The 13,176-nt window shown below is 44.7% G+C and overlaps 1 protein-coding gene across 4 annotated transcripts in view; it reads left to right on the forward strand.

Annotated features, from left to right (window-relative positions):
• The first annotated feature begins 300 nt into the window (after nt 1-300).
• The window catches only part of LOC126990339 (uncharacterized), a 41,063-nt gene continuing 28,187 nt past the window's right edge, over nt 301-13,176 (forward strand). Inside the window, exon 1 of one of the 4 annotated variants that reach the window (XM_050848916.1) lies at nt 301-397. The gene's annotated coding sequence lies outside the window, so the exon portion shown is untranslated. Of the gene's footprint in view, nt 398-555; nt 870-1,994; nt 2,445-8,465; nt 8,604-13,176 lie in introns of those variants that run through there. The other 3 variants (XM_050848914.1, XM_050848915.1, XM_050848918.1) reach the window with 3 other exon arrangements.

Here is a 13,176-nt window from a genome sequence, read left to right on the forward strand (position 1 = left end):
AATCCCACCAAGAGAGAGAGAGAGAGAGAGAGAGAGGAAGTATACGTCGTCCTACATGCACTGAGCATTTTGATAGAAGCCAAAGGAAAGTTCTCTGAATTCTTGGCGACTACTGAGTACTGAGTGATGCCAGTCATAACTGCGATCAATCTGAAAACATATTAAAGTATTGACGACGAATTAGTTCATCCTGAAACACAAATAAGAGAACCAGCACGGCCAGACGTACGACTATATCGCCTCGTATACCTACTCAGTTAACTACTGCATGCTTATTTGGAGGCTTGTCTGAGTCTCAGAGGGTGCACATCATAGGAATTTTACGCAGAGGATTAGACTGGGAGTGAAATTCGGCCAACGCAGGCTCTGGTTACTGAAGTTCGTAAATTTGTGAAAGGTACGTTCCTGTACGTATATACGTGCTACCCTGTGATTTACTGCTTGATATAGATTTATTTATCAGCCAGAGAACAGTGTCAACGATTTGTAAATATGTACATTGTGTACGTGGAAGACGTCTCTAGTGCATGAACTATGGATATGTAGAGCGGAGGGTGACTGGTGTGTGCGGCGAACTGCGCAGTCTCCGGATTATTGGTCTGTCGTGTTGATTCAGTTCCTCTCATTAACCCATCGTATGTGGCAGTCCACACTTGCTACCGTTTAAGACATAGACTAAAAAACAACAAGTTGGTTAGAGATACCTCTTCCACCAGTGACAGCTGCAATACATATCAGATACATAAAGTAGGTCCTACTACAAAACCAAGACAAGCGATTGGTGAGGGGGCGCGGTTACGTGTGAGACCAGCCTAGGGGCGGACGGTGGAACGTCTAGCAGATCAAGGATGCTGTAAAATATTAACTCGGTAAGTCACGCCACACCCAAATACAATGAAATATTTAGTGTTGTCATGCACTCTGTCAGAATCAGTAAACATATCTTAATGAACGAAGAGCGTACAGGTCTGAGAACTGTCTAACAGGCCAAGGATGCTGAAAAATACAGTTGGTAAAACACACCACAACCCTGTGCATTATAAGTGGTAATTAAGTGTATATTGGAAGTCTGTCCATATAATAAATGTCTTGCGCGTGGTGCCTCAAAGGTGGAGGGAGCATCTATGATTAATTGATTCATGTAAAATATTAACACTCGTCATGTTTGTTGAGCGTTCGTTCATATTTTATGAACTATCTTGGCCATGTAAGAGTATCAATGTAGAGGATAAAGGGGTAAAACTACAGAACAACTACTTCTCCTCCACCACCCCAGTCCCCCCTACCCTCAAAACTAGCCTGAGGAGCTGTGGGGAACCGGGGTTTGGGGGGGAAAGCAGGACCCTCACATGGGGGGGGGGGGGCATTTGCCCGGGGGCGGCACTTTTAGGGGGGCGGCAATTCCAGCCTGGACCTGCCGCCCACAAGGTTGACAAAATAATAATAATAATAAACAAAAAGGTCAAAGAAGGCCTGAATAGTTTACCGTAATCGACAATTTTTGCATTAAAATCAACAAAATATGAAATATTTTCCCTTATCCTTTTACCTTTACTCTTTAAATTTCACTTAATTATACGGCACACACAGCAAAAGCATCTTTTATTGTGTATACCGGTATCCTATAATCACGTTGCCCAAATTAGGGTCATAGGCAGTAAAGGTACGGGGTGGAGGTGGGAAGTGGTGATTGGGGGGGGGGGGGGGGGCGTCATTGAGAACTTTGTCCTGGGGCGGCACTTAGGCATGTAAGGCTCTGGGGGGAAGGCAAAATCACAGAAAAATGGGCTTCCAAAATTTCCCTAAAAATCCCTTAAATAGGGAAAATTCCCTGGTCTCGAAAGTAAGGAAAGTCCCTAACGTATACTCTTGTAATCTATTTGGTTAATCTAGCTAACTACTGCTTCTAATATACCGAAAAAATAGCAGGCAAAACTCAAGAACAACCACTCCAAACCAATATTCGTAGTATCTTAGCACGTGAAAGAATTATTATTATAATGCATTTTCGTATACGTTTTACCTTGGGGAGGGGCCAGGGGGGCAAGCCTCTTTAATTATAGAGTTAGGTGGCTTGGATTTTCTAAGTCCATTGTTATTGTTTCACAAGCGCCTCTATGCACAGACTGAGCCTCATACCTGCCTTGCAGTGCACCCTACAAACTAGTTCCTAAGTCAGTAATATCCAAAATGCGCATGGATTATAACGATTTCGGACAAAAAAACGGTCTTTTAAGAGTTTTATGTTATTTTTTTCTCTATATTAAAGCAACTAATGCCACAGCTATTTGTATTTTCTAATACATTCGTAAAATGTTACTACGCGAGGGTATCAGCGGCGGCACCTAACGGCGGGTTCCTGAAGTCAGTTGTTTTCAAGCCGCCATAATGGATGGAAGGCCCGACACTCACTCCCTCAAAATATCCGTCTACTTTACCTTTCGGTAAGTGTTAACTGAGTATTTAACCTCTTTATTGGTGTGCATATAGGTTGACAAAAGGACCGATTACTATCCCAGTACCGGGTCCAACAAAGACACGGGCGTGTCAAGTGTAACATATGGTGTGACAAGCACGTGTCAGAAAACAAACGGATATTGTTCAATGCGCTATACTTATAGTGGAATTTGAGTAAAATGGAGGCCAGGGTCATACGTAGCAGTCGGTAGGTCACTCCCGCGTCAGTTAACAGCAGGAGCGTCAGTTCGATCTGGATGACAGCTGTCACAAATCTGTTTTATTTTGTACCTTAAACTACTCGGTAAAAATGATCTAGCATCAACTTACAAGAAGTGGACGGGTTAACCGTCAGTATTGTACCATATGTAATTATGAAACATGACATTTCCCAAGAGTTGCTCGACTACGATTGGGGTGGTGGGGTGGGGGTTCAACTACGCTGACCATCCAAGTACACGCCCTACACTCGTCAACAGACCCGCTGCAGCGGCTACTACGTTATATAGGAATAGATTACAAGAGTATACGTTAGGGAATTTCCTTTCTTTAAAGACTAGGGATTTTTCCCGATTTTGGGGATTTTTGTAGGGACATTTTGAAAGCCCATTTTTCAGTGATTTGGCCGCCCACCACCAAAATCACTGTTCCCTACAAGGATTAATCGAGCTAACGACCACCAAAACCACAGCTCCCTAAAGGGATTAATCGAGCTAACGCCGCCGCCGCAAAATAGCTCGCATTCATTACCTACCGTATGAAGCATCACTTGGTCTTCATATATTTTTTTTCTACAAACGTTTGGTTAGCGACGGTACGCTTGGTTAGCGCTGGTATGCTTGGTTAGCGATGGTACGCTTGGTTAGCGATGGTACGCTTGGTTAGCGATGGTACGCTTGGTTAGCGGTGGTATGCTTGGTTAGCGACTAGCCCACGCATGTGAGACCAGGTCCACCACGCGTGGTTATTTTTTTTTTTAGAACACGCAGCCCAACGGCTGCCATGCTGAGGGCCGGGTATAGCCCGGGCCTGTTCAGCCCGAGTCCCGGATGACCTTGAGTCATGGCTCAGGGCTGTTTTGGGGTGGTTAGCGATGGTATGCTTGGTCAGCGATTAGCCCACGCATGTGAGTATACGGTAGGGATTTTCCCTACTTTGGAGACTAGGGAATTTTTCCTGATTTAGGGATTTTTCTAGGGAAATTTTGGAAGGCCATTTTTCAGTGATATGGGTTCCCCCCCCCCAATACCCCGGTTCCCCACAGTTCCCCAGGCTTGTCTTGGGGGACTGGGGGGGCTGGGGTGGTGGAGGGGGTGGAGTGGTGATTCTTAAGATTTACCATTTACTGCGTCAACGGCTTGAATATGTGGGGATGCCTTAAGATTTTCTAAGTCCAATGTTTATCTGAATTCACCACGGTGCTCTTCGTCTGACTGAACCTTGTGACGGATTCGATTTGGTATTCATGCGCTGAAGAAAGTAGTTCCTCTCTTAGAAATATGTACAACGTCCATGGATCAATACGATTTCAGACATAAAACGGTCTTTAAGAGTTCTACGTTATTTTCGCTATATTAAAGCACTTAACGGCGCAAGTATTTGTATTTTATGATTTTAAAGGACTTCATTCATGAAGTGTTAATCGAGGGGTTGCACGTGACGTCATCAGCAGCGATCAGCTGATCACTTCTCAGCTGCCCCGCAAAGGCCCGCCATTTTGGGAGGCACATATTCACCGCAAGAGAGCTCCTCAGCTTTTCCACGCCATATGTTACTGTGTTGGTGTTTGTGTTAGTGGCCCATCTATTACTGTGTGGGTGGGTGTGTTAGTCGCCCATCTATTACTGTGTGGGTGGGTGTGTTAGTGGCCCATCTATTACTGTGTTGGTGTTTGTGTTAGTGGCCCATCTATTACTGTGTGGGTGGGTGTGTTAGTCGCCCATCTATTACTGTGTGGGTGGGTGTGTTAGTGGCCCATCTATTACTGTGTGGGTGGGTGTGTTTGTCGCCCATCTATTACTGTGTGGGTGTGGATGTTAGTGGCCCATCTATTACTGTCTGGGTGGGTGTGTTAGTCGCCCATCTATTACTGTGTGGGTGGGTGTGTTAGTTGCCCATCTATTACTGTGTGGGTGGGTGTGTTAGTCGCCCATCTATTACTGTGTGGGTGGGTGTGTTAGTGGCCCATCTATTACTGTGTGGGTGGGTGTGTTAGTCGCCCGTCTATTACTGTGTGGGTGTGGGTGTTAGTGACCCATCTATTACTGTGTGGGTGGGTGTGTTATAGTGGCCCATCTATTACTGTGTGGGTGGATGTGTTAGTGGCCCATCTATTACTGTGTGAGTGTGTGTGTTAGTGTCCATCTATTACTGTGTGGGTGTGGATGTTAGTGTCCATCTATTACTGTGTGGGTGGGTGTTAGTGGCCCATCTATTATTGTGTTGGTGTGGGTGTTAGTGTATCTATTACTGTGTGGGTGTGGGTGTTAGTGTATCTATTACTGTGTGTGTGTGTGTGTGTGTGTGTGTGTGTGTGTGTGTTAGTGTCCATCTATTACTGTGTGTGTTAGTGTTCATCTATCACTGTGTGGGTGTGGGTGTTAGTGGCCCTCTATTACTGTTACTGATAGGTGCTACACTGCCACTCGCGGTAGGTAGACAGGGGCTGCTAAGTATAGGCCAGTGGGCTTTTTGCGAACCCCTTACGTTCTTACTCCCCCTCTGGCTGCCGACTTGAGAGGTCTCCTGATAACTCCTCGAACCTCCTCCTTATCAATTTCTGCAACATTCGTGGTCTTCGTTCTAATTTTCATTCTGTGGAACACCATCTCTCTTCCTAACCGAAACACAGGTTTCTGAGGCTACTGACAGCAACCTCTACTCTGTTCCTTCCTACTATCTCTATCCTAAATTTCAATCCAAAGCTAGATGTTGCGCCTACGTGCGTAACGACATCACTTGCTCTCGTGCCCACGACCTTGACTCTTCTGAATTTTCTACCATTTGGCTAAGACTTCATTGTCATTCTATTACTAAATACATCTGTGCTGTTTATCTCTCACCTAACTCTACTAACTATGTAAAATTCTTTGACTATTTGAATTCTAAAGTGGAGCACATCTTGACTCACTCTCCCTTCGCTGAAATCTCCATTTTGGGAGATTTCAATGTTCACCACCAGCTTTGGCTTTCATCCTTTCACTGACCAGCCTGGTGAACAAGCCTACAACTTTGCTCTCCTCAATGACCTAGAGCAGTTGGTTCAGCACCCTACACGTATTCCCGACCGTCTTGGAGACAGGCCCAACATTCTAGACCTCTTCCTTACCTCTAATCCTTCTGCTTAATCTGTCAAACTGTTCTCTCCGTTGGGCTCCTCCGATCATAACCTTATTTTTGTTTCCTGTCCTATCGCTCCTGTACATCCTCTGGACCCACCGAGGAGGCGATGCTTCTGGCATTTTGCTTCAGCTCGGTGGGACGACCTGAGGATGTACTTTTCCGATTTCCCGTGGAATGATTACTGCTTCCAGGAGAGAGACCCCTCTGTGTGTGGCCAGCGCATCTTAGTGATGATTGTCTCTGGAATGGAGGCATACATTCCACGTTCTTTCTCTACTCCTCATGCTAAAAAGCCTTGGTTTAATCATGCTTGTTCTCGTGCTATTAAAGATAGAGAGGCAGCTCACAAAAGGTTCCAGAGCCTTCGAACTCCCGCTAACTATGACCTTTACATTTCAGCCCGGAATCGTGCCAAATCTATTCTCCGACTTACCAAAACTTCTTTTATCAATAGAAAATGTCAACATCTTGCTTCTTCTAATTGTTCCCGTGACTTCTGGCATCTAGCCAGAAATATCTCCTCCAATTTCACTTCTTCCTCTTTCCCTCCTCTCCTTAACCCTGACGGCAGCACTCCCGTCTCATCTGTCTCTAAGGCTGAACTCTTCGCTCAAACTTTCTGTAAGAACTCCACCCTGGACGATTCTGGGCATATTCCTCCTACTCATCCCCCCTCTGACTCCTTTATGCCTGTTATTAAGATTCTTCCTAAAGATGTTTTCTATGCCCTCTCTGGTCTCAACTCTCAGAAGGCTTATGGAGCTGATGGAGTGCCTCCTATTGTCCTTAAAAACTGTGCTTCCGTGCTGACACCCTGCCTGGTCAAACTCTTTCGTCTCTGCCTATCAACATCTACCTTTCCTTCCTGCTGGAAGTATGCCTTTGTACAGCCTGTGCCTAAGAAGGGTGACCGTTCCAATCCCTCAAGCTACCGCCCTATAGCTTTACTTTCATGTATATCTAAAGCTTTTGAATCAATCCTTAACCGGAAGATGCAAAAGCACCTTTCCACTTCTAACCTTCTATCTGATCGCCAGTATGGGTTCCGCAAGGGGCGTTCTACTGGTAATCTTCTTGCTCTTTTAACTGACTCTTGGTCATCCTCTCTTAGCCGTTTCGGTGAAACTTTCTCTGTTGCGCTAGACATATCGAAAGCCTTCGATAGAGTCTGGCACCAGTCTTTGCTTTCTAAACTGCCCTCTTTCGGATTCTATCCCTCTCTCTGTTCCTTTATCTCCAGTTTCCTTTCTGGCCGTTCTATCTCCGCGGTGGTAGACGGTCACTGTTCTTCCCCTAAACCTATCAACAGTGGTGTTCCACAGGGCTCTGTCCTATCGCCCACTCTCTTCCTGTTATTCATCAATGATCTTCTTTCCATAACAAACTGTCCTGTCCACTCATACGCCGACGACTCCACTCTGCATTATTTAACTTCTTTCAATAGAAGACCATCACAACAGGAAATACACGACTCCAGACTGGAGGCTGCAGAACGCTTAACCTCAGACCTTGCTATCATTTCCGATTGGGGCAGAAGGAACCTTGTGTCCTTCAATGCCTCAAAAACTCAATCTCTCCACCTATCAACTAGACACAATCTTCCAAACACCTATCCCCTATTCTTTGACAACACTCAGCTATCACCATCTTCAACACTAAACATCCTCGGTCTATCCTTAACTCAAAATCTCAACTGGAAACTTCACATCTCCTCTCTCGCTAAATCAGCTTTCTCGAGGTTGGGCGTTCTGTATCGTCTCCGCCAGTTCTTCTCCCCCGCGCAGTTGCTCTCCATATACAGGGGCCTTGTCCGCCCTCGTATGGAGTATGCATCTTACATGTGGGGGGGCTCCACTCACACAGCTCTTCTGGACAGAGTGGAGTCTAAGGCTCTTCGTCTCATCAGCTCTCCTCCTCCTACTGTTAGTCTTCTACCTGCCGCGATGTTGCCTCTCTTTCTATCTTCTATCGATATTTCCACGCTGACTGCTCTTCTGAGCTTCCTAACTGCATGCCTCCCCCCTCCCGCGGCCCCGCTGCACACGACTTTCTACTTATGCTCATCCCTATACTATCCAAACCCCTTATGCAAGAGTTAACCAGCATCTTTACTCTTTCATCCCTCACGCTGGTAAACTCTGGAACAATCTTCCTTCATCTGTATTTCCTCCTGCCTACGACTTAAACTCTTTCAAGAGAAGGATATCAGGACACCTCTCCTCCCGAAATTGACCTCTCTTTCGGCCACCTCTTTTGATTCTTTTATAGGAGCAGCGAGTAGCAGGCTTTTTTTTTTTTTATTATTGTTTCCTTTTTTTCTGTGCCCTTGGGCTGTCTCCTTTGTTGTAAAAAAAAAAAAAAAAAAAAAACGCCCGCGGATGCCCGGGGTTAAATTAGTCATATATTTTATTGTTCTTATTATCAAATATATCTTGAAGTTTGATAATAAATGTATATACTGTATGTCCATCATCATTTGGCAGCCTAATGGATAGTTATATAACGAAGCCTAGCCTCACTGTCCAGATTTGTTGCATATTCACTTAGATTGTGATATGAAGACGGGAGGCACGGGCCAGCCATCATCAGGGGGCAGGGGCTCAGCTGATCGCTCTTGCCTCCCAAAATGGCTGACAGTTGTTTTTCCTAAAACAAAAGCGAAGCGGTGTGACGTCAGTGCAACCCCTTCATACGCGGGACTGACACCTGAAGTCTAGTTCTCCTATCGCCACCATGATGGACGGATAGACCTACACTCTAGTCTTCTTTAGTCTCCTCAAAATATAATTCTACATCACCTCTCGGTAAGTGTTAACTGAACATTTAACCTCTTTATTGGTATTGTTATGCCGGACGTGTTACTTGGGTTCCGTGTCGCCGTCAGGAGACTCCGTGGGAGGGAGATATGTAAAACACCTTGCACAGCTTCTGTGATTTAATATTTTTCCTTAGTAGTACAATTCACTCTGACTCTTCACTGACCACTATAGTCCGTTTGCTTTGAGTTGACCCAAGAAGCCCCGCCTGCTATCCTCCTACTGACTCCACCTAAATATGTGGGATTGGCTGGCTAGGGAAGTGGGAAGTGCAGTGCACTACGTCAAAGTTCGTTTGGTGACGAGCATGGGGGTAGGTGGACAGCAGCACGGAGGTCAAGGCCGCAGGCTCTCCCTCGAACCTCGGGATTAGCGACCCAACCCAACCCATCTCACACACACACACACACACACACACACACACGATATATATATATATATATATATATATATATATATATATATATATATATATATATATATATATATATATATATATATATGGGAAGCGAGGAGGGTGCTGAAGCCCTTCAAAGACCCTTCCCATGTCCTCACTAACCGTTTCCCTTTTGTCTCATCAACACCAGAGAGCAGTTCAGCATGCTCTCCAAAGAGTTCCTCTTCTTTCTACACCACACTACATTCACAAAACACACACACCTTTTCCCAAAATTCAAAATTCAACATGGCGGAAAAAAATAACTGCCTCGGAATCCCCGCCTGGGGGGGGGCGGACCATAACTTCCCCCAGGGAGGACTCCCCTTCTGGCTGCCGACTTGAGAGGTGTCCTGATAACTCCTCGAACCTCCTCCTTATCAATTTCTGCAACATTCGCGGTCTCCGTTCTAATTTTCATTCTGTGGAACACCATCTCTCCTCCTCTAAACCTCACCGTCTCTTCCTCACCGAAACACAGGTTTCTGAGGCTACTGAGAGCAACCTCTACTCTGTTCCCTCCTACTATCTCTATCCTAAATTTCAATCCAAAGCTGGATGTTGCGCCTACGTGCGCAACGACATCACTTTCTCTCGTGCCCACGACCTTGACTCTTCTGAATTTTCCACCATCTGGCTAAGACTTCATTGTCATTCTATTACTAAATACATCTGTGCTGTTTATCTCTCACCTAACTCTACTAACTATGTAAAACTCTTTGACTATTTGAACTCTAAAGTGGAGCGCATCTTGACCCACTCTCCCTTCGCTGAAATCTCCATCTTCAGAGATTTCAATGTTCACCACCAGCTTTGGCTTTCATCCTCTTTCACTGACGAGCCTGGTGAACAAGCCTTCAACTTTGCTCTCCTCAACGACCTAGAGCATTTGGTTCAGCACCCTACTCGTATTCCCGACCGTCTTGGAGACAGGCCCAACATTCTAGACCTCTTCCTTACCTCTAATCCTTCTGCTTACTCTGTCAAACTGTTCTCTCCGTTGGGCTCCTCCGATCATAACCTTATTTCTGTATCCTGTCCTATCGCTCCTGTACATCCTCTGGACCCACCGAGGGGGCGATGCTTCTGGCATTTTGCTTCAGCTCGATGGGACGACCTGAGGATGTACTTTTCCGATTTCCCGTGGAATGATTACTGCTTCCAGGAGAGAGACCCCTCTGTGTGTGCTCTGCGCATCACAGAGGTGATTGTCTCTGGAATGGAGGCATACATTCCACGTACTTTCTCTACTCCTTATGCTAAAAAGCCTTGGTTTAATCATGCTTGTTCTCGTGCTATTAAAGATAGAGAGGCAGCTCACAAAGGGTTCCAGAGCCTTCGAACTCCCACTAACTTTTATCTATACATTTCAGCCCGGAATCGTGCCAAATCTATTCTCCGACTTACCAAAACTTCTTTTATAAATAGAAAATGTCAATACCTTGCTTCTTCTAATTCTTCGCGTGACTTCTGGCATATAGCCATAAATATCTCCTCCAATTTCACTTCTTCCTCTTTCCTTCCTCTCCTTAACCCTGACGGCAGCACTGCCGTCTCATCTGTCTCTAAGGCTGAACTCTTCGCTCAAACTTTCTGTGAAAACTCCACCTTGGACGATTCTGGGCATATTCCTCCTACTCATCCCCCCTCTGACTCTTTCATGCCTGTTATTAAGATTCTTCCTAATGATGTTTTCTATGCCCTCTCTGGCCTCAACTCTCAGAAGGCTTATGGACCTGATGGAGTGCCTCCTATTGTCCTTAAAAACTGTGCTTCTGCGCTGACACCCTGCCTGGTCAAACTCTTTCGTCTCTGCCTATCAACATCTATCTTTCCTTCCTGCTGGAAGTATGTCTTTTTACAGCCTGTGCCTAAGAAGGGTGACCGCTCCAATCCCTCAAACTACCGCCCAATAGCTTTACTTTCATGTCTATCTAAAGCTTTTGAATCAATCCTTAACAGGAAGATTCAAAAGCACCTTTCCACTTCTAATCTTCTATCTGATCGCCAGTATGGATTCCGCAAGGGGCGTTCTACTGGCGATCTTCTTGCTCTCTTAACTGACTCTTGGTCATCCTCTCTTAGCAGTTTCGGTGAAACTTTCTCTGTTGCGCTAGACATATCGAAAGCCTTCGATAGAGTCTGGCACCAGTCTTTGCTTTCTAAACTGCCCTCTTTCGGATTCTATCCCTCTCTCTGTTCCTTTATCTCCAGTTTCCTTTCCGGCCGTTCTATCTCTGCGGTGGTAGACAGTCACTGCTCTTCCGCTAAACCTTTCAACAGTGGCATTCCACTGGGCTCTGTCCTATCACCCACTCTCTTCCTGTTATTCATCAATGATCTTCTTTCCATAACAAACTGTCCTGTCCACTCGTACTCCGACGACTCCACTCTGCATTATTCAACTTCTTTCAATAGAAGACCATCACAACAGGAAGTACACGACTCCAGACTGGAGGCTGCAGAACGCTTAACCTCAGACCTTGCTATCATTTCCGATTGGGGCAGAAGGAACCTTGTGTCCTTCAATGCCTCAAAAACTCAATTTCTCCACCTATCAACTCGACACAATCTTCCAAACACCTATCCCCTATTCTCCGACAACACTTAGCTGTCACCTTCTTCAACACTAAACATCCTCGGTCTATCCTTAACTCAAAATCTCAACTGGAAATTTCATATCTCCTCTCTCGCTAAATCAGCTTCCTCGAGGTTGGGCGTTCTGTATCGTCTCCACCAGTTCTTCTCCCCCGCGCAGTTGCTCTCCATATACAGGGGCCTTGTCCGCCCTCGTATGGAGTATGCATCTCACGTATGGGGGGGCTCCACCCACACAGCTCTTCTGGACAGAGTGGAGGCTAAGGCTCTTCGTCTCATCAGCTCTCCTCCTACTGTTAGTCTTCTACCTCTTAAATTCCGCCGCGATGTTGCCTCTCTTTCTATCGAAGAGCTGACTGCTCTTCTGAACTTGCTAACTGCATGCCTCCCCCCCTCCCGCGGCCCCACTGCACACGACTTTCTACTCATGCTCATCCCTATACTGTCCAAACCCTTTATGCAAGAGTTAACCAGCATCTTCACTCTTTCATCCCTCACGCTGGTAAATTCTGGAACAATCTTCCTTCATCTGTATTTCCTCATGCCTACGACTTGAACTCTTTCAAGAGGAGGGTATCAGGACACCTCTCCTTCCAAATCTGACCTTGCTTTTGGCCACCTCTTCTGATTCTTTTTTTAGGAGCAGCGATTAGCGGGCTTTTTTTTGTGCCCTTGAGCTGCCTCCTTTGTTGTAAAAAAAAAATATATATATATATATATATATATATATATATATATATATATATATATATATATATATATATATATATATATATATATATATATATATATATATATATATATATATATATATATATATATATATATATATATATATATATATATATATATATATATATATATATATATATATATATATATATATATAGATAGATAGATAGATATATATATATATATATATATATATATATATATATAGAGAGAGAGAGAGAGAGAGAGAGAGAGAGAGAGAGAGAGAGAGAGAGAGAGAGAGAGAGAGAGAGAGAGAGAGAGAGAGAGAGAGAGATTTACATAGATTTACATAGAAAATCAGACCACACAGACCCCATGGTCCAGACTAGGTGGTCTGTCCTTAAACCTAAGTGATTCTACATTAATCAGAAGGCTCCAAAACGTTGCATTTCAACTCTAGTTGATATTAAGTCGAAGGAAGTGACAGTCGAGCTTGTTTTTGAAGGAGTCAATCGTGTTACACTGGACCACTGACGGTGGGAGCTTATTCCATTCTCGCACTACAGCGTTGGTGAAGAAAAATTTGGTGCAGTCTGAATTTACTTGTCTACATTTGAGTTTTATGCCATTGTTCCTCGTTCGCAAAGTGTCATCGATCATAAATAATGTTGATCTGAGAGATTTACATAGATTTACATAGAAAATCAGACCACACAGACCCCATGGTCCAGACTTGGTGGTCTGTCCTTAAACCTAAGTGATTTTACATTAATCAGAAGACTCCAAAACGTTGCATTTCTACTCTAGTTGATATTAAGTTGAAGGAAGTGACGG

The sequence above is a fragment of the Eriocheir sinensis genome, unplaced genomic scaffold (assembly GCF_024679095.1).
Source record: "Eriocheir sinensis breed Jianghai 21 unplaced genomic scaffold, ASM2467909v1 Scaffold1563, whole genome shotgun sequence".
NCBI classification, from domain to species: domain Eukaryota; kingdom Metazoa; phylum Arthropoda; class Malacostraca; order Decapoda; family Varunidae; genus Eriocheir; species Eriocheir sinensis.